The sequence below is a fragment of the Pan troglodytes genome, chromosome 3 (assembly GCF_028858775.2).
Source record: "Pan troglodytes isolate AG18354 chromosome 3, NHGRI_mPanTro3-v2.0_pri, whole genome shotgun sequence".
Classification (NCBI taxonomy): domain Eukaryota; kingdom Metazoa; phylum Chordata; class Mammalia; order Primates; family Hominidae; genus Pan; species Pan troglodytes.
This window is the reverse complement of record NC_072401.2, coordinates 121,302,927-121,320,926: the sequence shown is the minus strand read 5'-3', so window position 1 is coordinate 121,320,926 and position 18,000 is coordinate 121,302,927. Positions and strand designations below refer to the sequence as shown.

Here is an 18,000-nt window from a genome sequence, read left to right as displayed (position 1 = left end):
AGGAAAATAACAATATTCAAGAAGGAGGATGTTATTATGAATCAAGGCTTTCAATGCCAAAAAGTCTTTCTGAACAACAATAATTTTCTCAAGTTAAGTTTTAGAAGTATTGCCTTATTCTTGCTTTTCTTCTATAATTTTCAACAGTATCTCACGCATGTCTCTTTCATAATTGTATACAATTGGTAGGGTACTAAAATATAACAAAGACAAGAGACAGCTTAGAAAAAGGAGAAATTGAATACTTTTTATTGCTTTTTGTGATTATTTTTCATAAATCTTGCAGAGAAGATATAGCCAAAAAGCATCTTGGTGCATGTCCTGACCTTGGAGGAACTTTTTCTTCTGGAATATTTCCCGTTTGTGTTTGTTTTCTCCCCCTATGTAGTCTTTTACTTTTCTAGAATAATTGCGATGAATTACAAACATAAAATTCAGAGAATTTTTTAAAAGATAAATACTTATTCAACAATTTCATGTTTCATTTAACTATACAGATCTGAATATTTGTGTGATATTCTCTTGGATTTTCATGACATCTGCTTAGTTTTAAGGTATGCATTACCTTACATTTTCTTCAAACTGGAGTTTTATTTGAGGCACTAGTGCCATCTGCTGGACACAGATAAAATTAAAGACTTGTGAAAAGTCCAACCAAGCATAGCCCTTGTTCCTTAAAACTTAACCTTTATGAAACACTTGCTATTCTTTTCAATGTACTCAGAAACATAGGTACAGACTTGTTTCCGCTGGTCATCCCAGGAAACTTCATGAAAAGTCTTTTAGGACTATTTGCCATCACAAATACAATTTAAAACTACATTCAACATTCAACAAAATTTGCACTGAGCATTCTGGGTACACAAAAATGAAGACGATTCAGAAGCCAACTTCAAGATGCTTGTAATCCCATAGGTTGATAGGTTGAAAAAAGTAATTACAATTGCGAAATTAAAATGCTACAATCTACCTCATTCAAACAACATGTGAAAATTGCTGTAAAGATATACTTATTCCTAAAATAACAAACATAATAGCTCTGGGAGAGATTTCAGACGACTGCCTACTTTTGCAATTGAGAAAAATGAGACTAAAGTGTTCATGTCTTATTCAAATCATATTGTTAGTTAGTGTCAAAGTTGAAACCAGAAGCTAGATCAACTAATGCTCTTTTCATGGTTTCCCTTTCTGCCCAATCATTTCTTATCAATTATTTAACATACAACAAAGTGAAGGTAAAATATTCAATTTTAATAAAAGCTTAAACATTTGATATGTCATAAAGATCATATTGAAAGCATAAAAAAGCAAAAGAAAGACCATTTCAAAATCTTCTCACATTTTTAATTTATACGCTTGTTTTGTTGCTCATTGGTTTAATATGTGTCTTTTGCCACAAGATTTTAAGATTGCACAACAGAGCTTAGCAGAAGGCTTGGCATTTCACAACAGGTACATGATGAATGAACGAATGAATGAATGAATGAATTCTAGACTCATTTATATTCTCTTAACCTAGTGAGAAAGGAAGGACTAAATTAAGCATGACAGATTGCTGAAAAAAAAGGAAAATCGATGTAAATGAATGGAATGAATAACACTTTGTAGGTTAATAAAAATGTTTAGAGCTGCTTGCTCTTACTTCTTTCAGGTACATATTGAAATCCCTGTGGATAACTTAGCTATATCTGAATTATTTGATAACTAAATATCAAAGGATTAACACTGTCTAAATGTTGACTTGATCAACATAAAAGATATTCCCTACTTTTCTATCTTTAAGACAAATAAATATTAATTTGGATAAGACACTGAATTCTAGGGATAGAGAGAGGAGCCCCAGATAGAAAAAAATGTATTGACCCTGCCATAAAATTGACTATTGCTAGTGCTAAGAACTGTTATAATTGCAAATCATGTATTAATTTATTTAACCCTCAAAACACAGCTCGAGATATATTATTGTTAATTCCATTTTGGAGGAGGAAACACCGTAGCATAAGAAGTGTAATAACCTGCCCAATATTACAGAACTAGGCGTGGAGAAGCTAGTCTACACAAACAGGCAGTGGGCATCAAAGCCTAAGCTCTTAACCTCTATGTGAGTGGTTCTTAAGGTGTGTTCCAAGGACCTGATTCTCTAATGCACGGAACCTATCAACCATGTGTCTATTTTCATAACAAACTAAAGCTGAAACAATGAACCAAAAAACAGATGATTTCAAAGGAAAATATAAAGCATTTGCCTATATGGATAAGCCCAAGAGGGCACATACTGTCAGAGTAGAGACTAAACTGCCTTAAAACACCTATCGCCAATATGTCTTATCACGTTTACATTTTATCTAATTTACATTTTTTCCAGAGGGTGCCTGAGATATTTTCAGGGGGTCCGCAAACTCAAAACCATATTCATCATAATATTCAGAAGTTATTTTCTTTTTACATTTTCCTTCTTTCACAAATACATAGTGGAGTTTTTCCAAAGGCTGTGTGATGAACTGGATACAGAAATAGGTATGAGGATCCAGCTATATTCTGTTAAGCAAAATACTGAAGAGAGTTGAAAAAAAAAAGTGTCACTTTCCTCACAAGTATTTTAAGAAAATGTATTTATTTATTTATGATTTTTTTGAGACAGGGTCTCAATCTGTCACCCAGGCTGGAGTGCAGTGGTATGATCTTGGCTCGCTGCAACCTCCACCTCCCAGGTTCAAGTGATTCTCCTGCCTCAGCCTCTTGAGTAGCTGGGATTACAGGCACCCGTCACCACACCTGACTAAATTTTTGTATTTTTAGTAGAGACGGGTTTCACCATGTTGGCCAGATTGGTCTCTAACTCCTGACCTCAAGTGATCTGCCCTGCCTCAGCCTCTCAAAAATGCTGTGATTACAGGTGTGAGCCATTGTGCCCAGACTAATAAAATGTTTAATTTTGATGAAATTATGCACTCATGTTAACATATAATGAGTTTATTACTGTTGATTTAAATTAATTATTATTTTAAATATATAAAATACTCTAAATAAATTAATAGTTCTTGGTTTTAATTTCCAAAAGAGTAAATATCTATAGATACAACCTACTTAAACAAAAGCTTCTTGGAGGCCTCAATAATTTATTTATTATTTATTTTTAAATTGACTTTCTCTTATTAAGAGCTTTTTTTTTTTTTTTTGTGAGATAGGGTCTTGCTCTGTCACTTAAGCTGGAGTGCAGTGGCGCTATCTCTGCTCACTGTAGCCTCCATCTCCCAGGTTCCAGGGATTCTCCTGCCTCAGGCCAAGTAGCTGGGACTACAGGCACACTCCACCATGCCCAGCTAATTTTTGTATATTTAGTAGAGATGGGGTTTCGCCATGTTGTCCAGGCTGGTCTCGAACTCCTGGACTCAAGCAATCCTTCTGTCTCAGCCTCCCAAAGTGCTGAGATTACAGGCATGAGCCACTGCACCAGCCTAATAGAGTAAATATCTATAGATATAACCTGCTTAACTAAAAGCTCCTTGGAGGGCTCAATAATTTTTAAAAGTGTAAAGGATTCCTGAGACCAAAATATTTGAAACCCCTTACACAAGACTTGTGTATAGTGGGTACACTACAATTTGAGTGCTGTTTTCACATTCACATCAGCTTGCAATTCTTACAATACAAAGAGTGCCTCAATAATAACTGGACTCCATGGACCTTTGGGCATACTTATTCAATATCAACATCTCAAATGTTAAAAATCACAACTTCCTAAGTCCATTCTAGTTCAGGCTGAAGCTCAATTATGTATAAGTCACACACATGAGTTGAAAAAAATAAGGTTGCAATTGTAGGTTGGATTGTATCACTTAAGGTTTTGGATGCCAGGCTAAGGATGTATTTGTCCACGCTGTAGAAAGTCAATTAAGATTCTGAATATGAAATAGTGGGAAACAGAATTTGAAAGAAGTGTGTAAAATCAAGTGGAGATACAAATATTGAGGGCAGAGGAGAACGGAGAAACACAAGTTCTAATGTAATAAAAATTACTACAAGAAAGAATGTATGTTTTATTTTTTAAAAATTAAAGACATTTGGAAACAGGAAAAGAAATTATTTTTAAATGCTGTAAGTATATAAAGAGTATTCTGTGCAAAGTATAACTTACTTTCTGTTGTAATGCATGAGTTCTTTTATGAAGAAATGAACTTAAATTTTGGTCAAGTAACTTGGTTAAATTATAAGTTAAATTGTTGATCAATGAGGATGATTATACATTGGAATAGATCATAAACAGAATTTCAACAACATCTCTCTCTGAAGATATTATAAAGATTAGTAGTCCATATGATTATAAGCTACAGCAGATCTCTAATCGAGGCAGTACAATGAAAAGTACAGTGAAACACAGCTGAGAAGATCTGAATTCTGGTCTGATTATGACATACATTAACTTTTTCATCAGTAACATAGACATATTCTGGGTATCTTTTTTCATATCTTATATGTTGTTTATAAGGGCCATCTTGTACATGAAGGTACATGTTGAATATAAAATACTATTCACCAATTGATAACTTATGATGATGAGATCTGTGACAACTAAAAAGCCTATCTATTACTATGACTTTAGGAAAATCTAGAATTCATTCTTCTTTTACTCATATGTTTTATTCCAGGGACTGAGAAAATAGCAGTGAGTAAACAGATAGGATATTTGATGCTCTCAAACTAACAACAGAAACACAAGTTTTTAATAAAAATACCTGGGTTTATACTGGAAATCAATGTTCCCAGATCTTATAACAAATATAAGTATAAAAGTTATACAAGGTCCTGCTAAATGATATTTTCTTGATTTTTTTGGGGATTTTGTAAAAAGTTTAGCAAAAGGATAATTCAGAAATGTGGAAGTTGCAGCAGTTTGCAATTTGTTGATGGGTATGTTCCAAAAGGTACAGTATGTATCCTGAATGTTATCCAGACAAAAATCACAAAAGAATTCATTAAAAATAAACAAAATCAAATAAAGTTGGTAATTTAATCAAGTTTTGTGGTTTGCTTTTCTAAAATTGACTCAAATATGTTAAAAGATAATCCCCTGTGAGAGGATTTCCTAGATTTGCATTCTATCCTGTAATGAAAAGAGGTAAGTATCTTGTATACACAGACATAAACAAAACTTCTGCTTATACACAAATACATATGCTATATATACATGTTTTTAAAGAGAGGAATTTATTTAGGTGAAATATATTATAGTCTTTTGAAAAATGCCTTTAAAATTTTTCTTTCCCCATAATGAAATACAGTAGAAAAAAAGATAATTTTACAAGAGTGTTTCATTGTTGCCATCTTTATATTTGAATAGAAACAAAAAGTTAATCTTATGACAAGCCAGGTTTTGATAAGCAAATCTTTGCATTCTCACAGCACATGTAGCAACAGATAATAAGATTGCCACAATTCAGTTGAGTAAGCACATCAATTGACAGTGAGATCAATAACAGAGATATTAATAAGCTTTTCCCCAAATACACACCACACACAACCACACACATACACACAGAGCTATTCCACAAAGCTTTAAACTTAAGTCATTTGAGATCAATTCCCTAATAATCAACTACTTTGCAAAAGAGGAAGGGAAAACTATTGGCTTAAGTTGGTAACTTTGTGACAGTAGTCCAATGGCAGGTATATGTCACATTACACACACCAAGAAAGGAAACCTACTTGTTTCCTCAGGTGCCAAAGATGGAAAGATAAAGTTGCATATTGAATGTTCACGGTGATGTTAATAACATTTTAATATTATTAGACATAGACAATGTTTATATCATATTTTAATATTATTAAACATGTACAATGTTTATATCATAATATTTTAATGTTATTAAACATAGACAATGTTTACAACAGCAGACTTTAGGAAAAGTATTCAAACCTTGTTTACATTTGGGAAAGTGTCTCCAGCTACATATTTATAACAGGTCTTCAGGGGAAAAATATAAGACTGGTTTAGAAAAGTTCTATATACTCCAGATATTTTCTTTGAAAAATCAGCAATTATTAAAATTATTATTTTATAATATTCACCTTCTCAAGCATGTTTCTATTATATATAATAAATTTACAGATCAAATTTAAATTCTCCAAACTAAGATTTTAAAATTTTTAAATTTTAAAAACTTCATTGAAAATAAAAAATGCACAATTTGAAAGTGATATCTGAAATCTTCACCAAAAAACTTAAAGACATTATTGACCTTCACTGAAAAAATGAAGTAAATAACATATATGGCCATATTCAATAAATTGAGAATTTACCTCTTAATGAAGAGAAGAAACCATTCAAAGCAGATGAAACCATTGAACCATTGCCAATAATTGTGAAATGATGCACACCTATAGAAAACAAGCAAACATTTTAACAGAAAAATTAAAAAGAAGTTACTCTTATTAAAGGCAAATGGTTTCCCATGGGGGAAAAGTGTTCACAGTAATTGATCAAAAGCTCTACTGGCCAAGAGAAAACTCAATAAAATAAGAAAAGAAAATACATATGACAGAAAAAAATTCAATGGGGTGGAGCTTAAATGTAATTCCTTGCTTAAAACAGGGCATAGGTCAAAAGTGGGAGAGGACCACCAAGTTATATTCTGGATTATCAGTCCACCAAGAAAGCAGTAGCATTAAGCTGTGATAGTTGAAGGACTGAGTGTCTGAATATATTGAAAACGTTACCTCAATGGATCTAGAATCATAGGAAAATGGTTCCTTCATCGAGTTGCTATATTTTCCAACAATTTCTCCACAGAAGCCTTATGCAATTTATCCTACTGTGTCTAGCTTGGCATACTCTCCCTAGACCAGCAGAAACCAAAATTTACTGTCTTTTATTAACCCTTAGGATTGGACATCTTCAAAAATTGAATCCAGTAGAAATGACCCAAAGGATGATCTCAACAACTTATGTACACCTAATTCAGGGCCAGTCTTTCTTCCTCTGCCTCTTACCCCGGTCAGAAGTCACATGAGAAAGAAGAGCTCCAGGGGGCAGTTCATAGGAAGAGAACTTTCTTTTCTACCTCTCCATTCTACACAAGATAATACGGGCATCCCAAAGAAGACTCATCATTGAGAGATACTCCTGGCCTAACATATTTTCCTTTAGCAAAGAGAAATGTCTTTATACCCAAGCACTGGGTATTCCCCCATCCCCCCACTCTGTAGAAGAATCCAGCCCTCCAATGAGCCTATTTTGGAAGATTCTGAACCACAGCAACATTTTATTGTTTCTTTTCTAAAGAAATTTTGTGTTTTTCTTTTAGTTTCATTACTATTAAGTGATTAGACCATTATTCAGATATAGCTTGATAGAATTCCAATTCAAATATTTTACAAATACAGGATATTTAAATGTGAGCCTTAAGAGTAAATTGCTTCCATTTTAAATTTATTTTGTCTGTCTTTTGAAATAATCTTGGAAATTTTCCCTTTTAATTTTACTGCTGTTAGGTGAATACTCAATTTCTTATGCTGAAGCCTGATCGAATTATAATTTTTTTTTTTTGAGACAGAGTCTCAGTCTGTCACTCAGGCTGGAGTGCAGTGGCAAAATATCAGCTCACTGCAACCTCCACCTCCTGAGTTCAAGTGACTTAGCTCCCCGAGTAGCTGGGATTACAGGCACATACCGCCACACCCAGGTAATTTTTGTATTTTTAGTAGAGATGGGGTTTCACCATGTTGGCCAGGCTGGTCTTGAACTCCTGACCTCAGGTGATCCACCTACCTCGACCTCCCAAAGTGCTGAGATTACAGGCGTGAGCCACCGCACCCGACAGAATTATAATTCTTAAAATATGATTTTATAAATATGGATTATTTAAATATGACATTAATAAATTTACATTTTATTATATTTATAGCTAGTATAAATATAGCATTTTGATTTTAGTTTTTAATAAATCCCTATAAAATAAACTATAGTGACAATTTTACATGAACAGTTCAACAAATGATGATATTTGAAACTCAAAGGCCATGTCTATATAACCAAGGGCTACATTTAGTCCAATTACAAGATAAAATGAAGTAACTTGATATCTACCTGAATAAATGTTAATTCATTTTTAAAAACAAGTACTGATGGCTCCTACCTTTGCGTCTAATTCTTTGTTATGTCCTGTGAAGTATTTATACACACACACACACACACACACACACACACACACACATATATATGTAAAGGGAAGTATATGCTCTTAGGGAATTAACAATAAAAAGTAAGCATTTCATATTTTCTAGTTAAAATAAAATTAAACTTTAAAATTTTACAAATCACTGTCCACAAGAGCATATATTTAGGATCCGTCTTCCCATATTGGAATGCCATCAAGTTTTCCTGACTAAACATCCCTTGTAGGCAGGGACAATGCTGCAGTACAGTATCTTTGAACACAGTAGCCCAGCAAACATTATAAATGCATTGATATTATGGTATTAACCTAACAAGCATTTAAAAAGCACTTACTTTGTGCAAAACTTAGTCCTAAGTACTGTTAAATAACTCATTTAACTTCATAACATTTTTGTGAGGTAAGTTGTATTACTACCCCTTATTTAAATATGGGAGAACCGAGTACTAGGGAGAATAAGTAAATGACCCAAGGACACATGGCTCTAAGACGGCTCAGCTAGGATTCAAGCCCAGATGACCTGGGTTTAAAGTCTACCCACTTAAACACTATACCATGTTGTTTGGATGAAGAAAAATAGCATCTAATGATTGAAGCTACTGTCAGCAATGATTATTGTGTCATTGTCATTAAAATTCTTACATGCCCCAGTCTGAATTCTTTTTTGATCCAGGTAATTGCTTTTACTCTCTGAGACTCTAGTTTTTGCCCAATTGTTTGCACATTTGACATGTAAGTTTTCTAACAATTCGCTGTTTATCATTTGAAAAGGAATGATATGACATGTTCCCTCTGATGTGCATAGGTTCATTTATGGAGTGTCCTTCTACTTGGAAGAAACATCCTTTTTCTGCCACACTCTTTAGAGGTGTGATCAAATGGTTGACCTTTCTAATAAAATCATTCCTCAGAGATACTTTCTGACTTTCCAAAAATCAACTAAATATCTCAAGGTAAGACAGAGTCTCTGAGAAGGAGAGAAATTATCTAAAAGAAAAAGAATACATAACATTCTAAAACAACAATAGCATATAATAAGTCTAAGAAAACTTGGCACTTTCCATACCATAAAATGCCAAGGTTACCACTGATAAATTACCAAATGCTTTTATCTGTCAATGGGATAAAACTGCCTACTTGGAACTGAGCCGAAGACCCAGGCCCTCTACAGAAAGAAACTACCCAACATTCAAATGTGTAAGTTATCCTTAGCTAGCATTTGGGTCATGGTTCACAGGACAAGGGCTCCTGCCTTCCCCTTTGATACTGGTGTTGCCACTTATCTTGAGTTTAGGCAAATGACTTGCTGGTGTGTAAATCCACATTGCTTTGGAAACTATTATATAATTCTGTCAGTTCTTAAAGATAGACTTCAAGGTGACCAGGAATACCACAGCCTGTGGGTCAGAGATTCTGTTCCTAGGGAGAATTTGAAAGCAAACAGAAGAAGGTTTTCTCATCTGCTTTTCAATATCATTTGGGTACCAAAGTTGAATCAATAATTGGTCTCTTTGGAAGATGTAGTTGAATGAGCTCCTAGTCCCAGAAAAAAAAAAAGTATAGTAAAAGCCATATAAAGCCATGTAACATAATGATTCCACTAATGATTTTAAAACAGTAATAACTGTATGGAACAAAAAAAAATTATACTTGCTGAATTTTGTTTAAGAATAAGACCAATTAGAACAAAGCCAGAAGTCACAGAATCAGGAAGTTTAACTGCTATAATAATATCACCACTCCTGAAATTACAATGAACACATTTACTCCAGAAACCAAAAAGAAAAATAAAATGTAGATTCCAAAGACATTTTTCAGTGAGACAATGAAGAAGGTGAAAAACAAAAGTTGTTTTTCTTGTTTTCTTCCTGTTTATTAAGAAGAAAAGCCCTTCTAATTAAAAAAAAAAAAGCTGGGGATCATGTTAGATTCTCTAGACTAAAGAAGGCAAATCTTTAGATAAATAAATAAATAACTTCTAAGGGAAAGGATAAGAGTAACTAATAAATATTGGAATGGGTAACGTTTGGCTAGTAAATACTACCCTAGATGTTCCAGCGCAAAACTTACAGATTAATGAGCTAGTCACTTTGATAGCATTAAAGAAATAAAATATATATGCATATCTGAAGTTGGAGGCAATATATGTACAGAAGAAAACACATGAATTTTGAAGCTAGAAGGACCTTTATTTAAATCTAACTTCTGCCTATGACATTTGCAATTAACAAAGTTACTTTGATAATTAACAAAGTAATAATACTTGGGAATTTTTTAAATTCTTAACTCAAATGATATTTTCAAATTCTGTATGGAACACTGGCATAATAGTGGTATGGATAAGTTTTATGATGGTTTCGAGAAAACGTCCCTTCTGATTGAATTCCTAGTTACATTTGTATAAAATCAGATAATGTTTTAAGTGAACAGTGCTTTAACAAAGTGTTGTTGCCCAAAAGCCATTTGATTCATTGACAAAACTTCTAACATTTATGACATTCATGTACAGCATTCAAAAGCATTCCAATGGAACCTCTCTCATCATCCATCAGTTACTTTGAAAACAGGCAGAGCCCTTTAGTGAGACATCTGGCTAGACTCCTGATCACCTTTGATCTCGTTATCTGGGACTCATCCACTGCAGCAATCACAGCCCTCCATGGCTTTCTAAGTTAACGCCTTAGTATGTTTCAAACAATCCAAATTTTGTATATCTTCAAATATGTTGTTAATTTAATGCTTTTATTATGTTGGGGCAGTGGGAAGAAGGGACAGGTTAGGTGGTACAGGTAAGTTACATCCTTTTTCTCTCCAGTTTATACTCACAGAACATCTAGAAAATTCATTTTACTCCTTTACATATAAGACAGAATCAGTGTGTTAAAGTGGGATTTAGGAGTGAGATGAAGCAACATTTACTGGGCGTCTATGATATGCCAGGCACAGTAATTCTGTAAATTTCAATATTATATATTAAGTATCATATATAGTATGTAATGTCTGGGTATATATTTGTACATATACATTCTGTCTTTGTGTGTGTAATTTAATTTAATAAAGATATCATTCCAATCTGCCTTCAAAGCTCAACCTTACTGTTTAGTTACCATGTGGTTTGGGGCAAATTATTTAATTACTCTGACTTTCAATTTATTCTATTAAATGAATATACCTACTTAACAAGATTGTTCTGAGAAGTGAATGGAATAAAACATTAAAAAGTATTTAACATACTTCTCAGAACACAATAGGCACTCAATAAAATCATAATGTCTATTATGCAAATACTTACCATTTAATATGTGCCAGGCACTGTTTTAAGTGCTTTTTAAATATTGACTTTTAAAATGTTCATTACAATCTTTAGGTCACCTACTATTATTATCCGTCCTTTACTGATAAACTGAGTACTTGAGAGGTTAAATGACTTGCCTGGGGTCACACAATTAATGGAGACAGAACTAAAATTAAAACCCAACCATTTTCATCCCAGAGTCTCTGCACCTAATCTAACCATTATATTCTACTGTCAGAGTTGACCCTGAACTCTCTAGAGAAAAAAAAAAAAAAGTTTTCCTTTAGGAAATTTAAAACAAAATAGTATTTATCCAGTTAAGTAAATTATCAGGGTAACTGCAAATCATATTAGTGTTATACAGACATATTCCAAATAACCAACTGCTCACTCACAAAGAAGATAAATAATACATAGGAAATGAGTGATACACTCAATTAGGATAATTCAAAGAGGATTTAATTGAAAGAACTATTTTTAAAAGTATGAGCTGGCCATAGAGAAGAGTGCAATTTCTCAGGCTACCAGTATTGAGGCTGTGTCCATCAAAAAGGACAAAGGGAGTGGGTGTTACTGGAACCCAGAAAGAGCAAGTCATGTGGGAAGAGGTAACCAACCCAAAGCGAATGGGCAGGGAAGGAGGCAGGGCATTTAGACCCTGACTTCATAGTTGCCCCCCTGGGGATCTCCTACCAGGCCCCTCACAAGCAGCTAGAAATCAAGGAAGCCAGCCAATGTCATCCATACAGGCCAGCCTGCGGGGGCCAGGACCAAGAGGGGAAGACTGTCAGAGGCATTTTTCCAGATTTATAAAATGTTAACATTTTAAGTACCAAAACACAATTTTTTCTTTGTCTTACTGGATATCTTTTTAAAATTTCTGTCATACGCTTGGCTTCTAACATAAATTACACAGTCCGTTCATTTTTTCTGAACTAGCTCTAAAATAGTAGAACCCTCAAGCACATCAAAGATGTACAACTGCTGGCCCTGCACCAGCATTCAGAAGTGTGCTTTTGTCTTTCTCAAAATACAGCTTCCAAGCACATTTTCAGGTGTTATATGAAAAAGATTTTCTGATCAAAAGGACAACATGGGACAAAAACAAACTGAACAGATTTCTCAATTGAGGGATAGTTTCAGAGTTAGTTGCATGGCAAAAATGACAGATTGGAATACAACATGAAATGTATACATAACTAACTAGACCACACAATTCTTCATTTTTTTCCTAAAAACATATTGGGGCCTACTGTTGCAAGCAATATTCTTTGAGAAATGATTTTCTTCATGCCAGAAAGCCTCAGCATTCTGCAGTGTTTTCATTTGTTCATCTTGTCAACAAAGACGTGTTCTCCTGAGTGCTGGGTGTTCAGTGGCATATAGGTCGGATGAGGTCCCCGCTGTCGTGGATGTGCTCTGATGTTGTGCTTTGTTTTGTTGGTGGAATCTCTGTCTTTCACCCTCACTGTCACTACCACTTGTCCCTGTTGCCACTCTCCTTGAGTGCTTACTTCTAGCAACATCTTTGTCCCCAATCCTCTAACTTGACATTTTGTAACCTTGCCTGTGTTTGGATAATCAGAAAATTAAGCCTATAGGAGTGATGGGATAAGAGGCTGTTCTTTTTATATAAAACATGAACCATTTTATGTGAATGCGTACAGCTGTCAGGGCCTTTCTTGCATTCTTTCTCATCAGAGGCTTCTAATAAATAGTTAAAATTTCCAAGAAGGCAGCTTCTAGTTAAATAAGATGGTAGAGCAGGGTGGTCAAACACAGAATATTTGCCTTCTAACAGGCAGGCCTGCCTTCCAGGCCCAATCCTGCCCCCTCCTTCTGTTTAACCCACGCAAGTTCCAGTTTCCTCACCTGTAGAATGGTGGTAGTAATCATGCCCACTCACTGGGTTTATTACAGGGATTAAATAAGACAATGTACTCAGAGCTCACAGGAGCCACTAATATCAACTATCATTTTTACAGAGCCTAGCACATAGTAGACATTCAACATATAGTTAGAAATAGGAGTTACAGGCCAAATGATGTGAACAGCTTTCTTACTTTCTTTTTAAAAAATATATTTTTCTTGTTTCCAGTGGGGTTGGAAGCTTTCTCAATTTCTTGAACCAAGATATTATAGGCAATTTTATTATGTTCTTGGAAGCACAGATAAAGCTTGGGCCCAAGTATGCTTACAGAGCTTTCTAAAATGCAGAACTGATGAGATTCCTAAAGATCAGGTATGATGGTGAAGTAGGTGCGGTGACTCAGGCACCACACATTTAGAGGACAATAAAGCAACACTGTGGCCCCATGTAAGTGATGAGAGAAGTTCCTGGAATATTCACCTTCAGTGTTGGGTTTTCCTTTCTTTCTTGCACCTCATGGCTGTTTGCTGAATACGCAGTGGTATTTCCATTTCCTACAGGAGCTTCGGGTCTTTCAAGATGTCAAAGAAGAAGTTTTACAAACTGAGCTTTTACAGGGAAAGTCCCTGCGGTGAACAGAGCATGAGTTGTATGCCATAATAAAGGCCGGTGAGAAAATGGAGATAAAGGCAGATACCCTGACACTTGAATCTCGTGAGGTGGACAGAACAGGTGAGGACTGGCCTTGGAGGGCAGGGGTCCAGGAAAGGCAGGATGAGATCTGCAAGGAGAGGAGAGATCTCTTGTAATGTGCCAGGAGAGCCCCTGAGATGGCTAGCCAAAGGCCCTGTAGAACAAAGCCCTAGGCTACTGTTGACATGCACAGCTCCTCATCTACAGAAGGGAGCAGCCTCTGAAGCCCATCTGTGGATTATTCAGCAAAAGGAGCCAGCCTGTAGTGTCAATTGTGCAAGGCCCCATGGGAATTGACCCCTGGATTACAGGTTCCCTGCCAATCACCCAAAAAGAGGTGGTTCTTGTTAGCCCCACATCCCTCAGAGTGATAGTGCTGGTACGGAAGGAAGTATTTCAGTCACTAATTGAGTCGGGACGATTGATGCATATATCACTCATTTTGGGCAAACCCTTCAAATTTAGAAACATTACTGCTGAAAGACAATGACTTTAGTTTTTTAAAATAATAGTAATAATGTGAAATAGAAAAGGCAATAAAGGTCAAAAAGAGCATAAATAAGAAAAATGTAATATTAATCATAAACTATGAGCTAGAAGCTTGTAGACTCCAACCAGCAAACTTACAAAGCAGGGATTTGTCAGCATTTTACACATGGCAAATGACAACTCAGAAAAATTAAGTGTCTTGCCCAAGGGTAGCAAGTCAGTTAACAGCGGTCATGAAAACAGCCAAATACTGAGTACTTTATGCCAAGTAATTTTAAGTAATTCTATCTATAATTAGTTATAATACCAAGTATATACTACAGATAATTACCAATTTTACGTATATTCTCTCATGTATAACTCATGCCGTTCCTAGAAGGAAGGACCATTATTATTATTCCCACTGCACAGATGGGAAAACCAAGGTAGGAAATACTAAGTGACTTCCTCAAGGTCATATTTAATTAGTAGTAAACCAAGGCTGTTTGACTTGGAACCTGTGTTCTCGGCCACATCCTTTCCATCCTCTGTTTTGTAAAGAAATTTCTTGATCATCAGAAATCACACTGAAATGGGATAGTTCTCTGACCCCCATCGCAGGACATGTGACAGGGGTGTGGCTCATCTGTTTGGTCACTGCCACTGCTCAAACCCCTTACTGGAGGGGGAGCACACAGATGGACAGATGCAGGAACCCAAGTGGGCGTGTGTTACAATGCACTCTTTTAGCCTGTAGACTAAAAGAGTGCACGGCTTAAGTGTTGATATGGTTTGGCTGTGTCAACACCCAAATCTCATCTTGAATTGTAGCTCCCATAATTCCCACGTGTTGTGGCAGGGACCCAGTGGGAGATAATTGAATCATGGGGGCAGGTCTTTCCCACGCTATTTTCATAATAGTGAATAAGTCTCAGAAGATATGATGGTTTTATAAAGGGTAGTTGTCCTGCCCAAGCTCTCTTCTCTTGTCTGCCGCCATGTGAGACATGCCTTTCACCTTCTGCCATGATTGTGAGGCCTTCCCAGCCATGTGGAACTGTGAGTCCATTAAACCTCTTTCTTTTGTAAATTGCCCAGTCTCAGGTATGTCTTTATCAGCAGTGTGAGAACAGACTAATACAAGTGTTAACCAGCTCAATGGACCTTTTTGCAAGGGCAGAGGGCCAGTGTGACAGCTTTCTGTATCCTGAGCTCTTGTCCAGCATTCTGAAAGAATGGGGTCACACATGGACTTGAAGGATGGTGAATGTGGGAGTTTTATTGAGTGGTGGAGGTGGCTCTCAGTGGGATGGATGGAGAGCTGGAAGAGGGATGGAGTAGGAAAATAATCTTCCCCTAGGGTTTGGCCACCCAGCGGTCAATCTCCTCACCAACTGTCCCCAGCTGAATTCCTCTTGGTGTCCAGATGCTCCTTCTCTTCTCTCTACCACACCACTCTGCTGTCATTCTGCTCTTCTGTTTGTCTCTTCATCTCTCTCTGGGGCTGGGGGTTTGGGGTTTATATGGATCTAGGATAGGGGGGCATGGTGGGCCAAAATGCAACTTTTGGGTGCTAAAACAGAAATGCCCATTCCCATTTAAGGCCGTGAGTATCCAGGCTTGAGGGTGGGACCTTTGCCAGGGAATCACCTTCTTCTACCCAATATTTCCCTGTCTCCTGTCTGTATCAACCCCTAGGTAGCTTCTGTACTGTAGGAACACCAGAAATGTACTTTCTAATTAGCCAAAAGTAAAGGATTCTTTTATATCATATCTGCTTAGTTACATTTGTAAGTCAATAAATATATTGTCTGACAAAATGTATCAATGTATAATAATGTATAATGTATAATAATGCTAGGCAGGCAGACAGTCTTCAAATATTCTTGTGGACTGGGTAGAAGCACAAACTAAAGTTACCTGAAGTATCCAAATCATATTTTTCAGTGGCACTATTAATTTAATTTTAGGTAATGACTATTCCTATAATTATCTGTGAAATCTCTAAAAATTCCAGGAAAACAATTCTTACTACCCCTACAAAACTTATTATATTAGCTAGTAGCTAAGTGTGTGTGTCTGTGTGTGTTTGTGTGATTTCTAGCCTAAATATTTCCTTGAACTTGATATTCCTTTCATGTTGCTTTTGGTGGAACAAATGAAAAAAAGTCATTTTTCTCTCTAAAAACTGTCTATATATTTGAACATAGTTGTTAATCATTTTACAGCCTTTCTGCTGGGAGGCAAGCACATGTTTAGAGATGCACTGTAGTTCTAGCAAGGTTAATGGTAACAGCTTTAAGAAAAAAATATATAGTAAGAAAAATAAAGAATGATAATGAAAAGATTTAATTCTGAGATGGATTCTATCTTAATACATTATTTTTAAAATAATAAACTACTAACTTTGTGACTCAGTGTATTTATCTATCTGTAAAATGGGGATAAAATGCTGATTCCATGATCTGTGCATAATATTTTAAATAAAAATGTAATAGAGAGGTTATCTTGCCCTCCAGTACATATGGTTAGGTTCAGAACCAGAGATATTTAACCAGGGTGCAGGGTGACTTTTCTCTTTTTCCAACAGGAACATCTTTTGTCTTGCTGTCCACCTTCCATGGACAGCCAACCCTTCTTCTTCCCCTACTTATTACTGTGGTGGCCCCAACTCCTTTCTTCTCTAGATAAGCCCTAATCTTTGTGCCCCTGCCCCTGGATGACTGGGCCATGATCTTCCCACCTGGTGTTACCAGCAAGCTCCATATCAACCCTGACTTCCCAGACTGACTTCATGCACTTACTGAAGTTTCCAGTGCCTGTTTCTGCCCAGCTCCTCTCCCATTGTTTCAAGTAGTGAGTAGGTTCACAGTCACATTACAACAGCAAAAGCTCTGGTGGCCATGTGAGTCAGCTCAGTAACTAAATAAGATATACACATATCAGAGTAACATTTTATACCACAGAACATGTGTTAATGGGCAGCATGCTAATTAGTCATCAAAAGTAAACTATTTGTATATTGTTCTTCCATGATTTTGAACAATTAATCACAAGCATTGAACTGGTAAATGGGACCTGGGAGGCTGATATGGTTTGGCTCTGTGTCCCCACCCAAATATCATTTTGAATTATACTCCCATAATTCCCACATGTTATGGGAGGGACCTGGTGGGAGATAGTTGAATCGTGGGTGTGGTTTCCCCCATACTGTTCTTGTGGTAGTATGATGACGAGATCTGACAGTTTTATCAGGAGTTTCTGCTTTTGCATCTTCCTCATTCTCTCTTTGCCTGCTGCCATGCATGTAAGATGGAACTTGCTCCTGCTAGCCTTCCACCAAGATTGTGAGGCTTCTCCAGCCAAGTGGCAAGTTCAAGTTAACCTCTTTCTTATGTAAATTGCCCAGTCTCCGGTATGTCTTTATCAGCAGCATAAAAATGGATTATTCCAGTAAATTGGTACCTATAGAGTGGGGCATTGCTGAAAAGATACCTGAA

At 36.0% G+C, this 18,000-nt stretch overlaps 1 long non-coding RNA gene across 1 annotated transcript in view; it reads right to left on the bottom strand.

Moving 5' to 3' along the window:
- Positions 1–18,000, bottom strand: part of LOC134809807 (uncharacterized) — a 509,671-nt gene that overhangs the window by 417,485 nt on the left and 74,186 nt on the right. Inside the window, exon 4 of the long non-coding RNA XR_010156343.1 lies at positions 6,301–6,378. This is a non-coding gene — a long non-coding RNA (uncharacterized LOC134809807). The remainder of the gene's footprint in view (positions 1–6,300; positions 6,379–18,000) is intronic.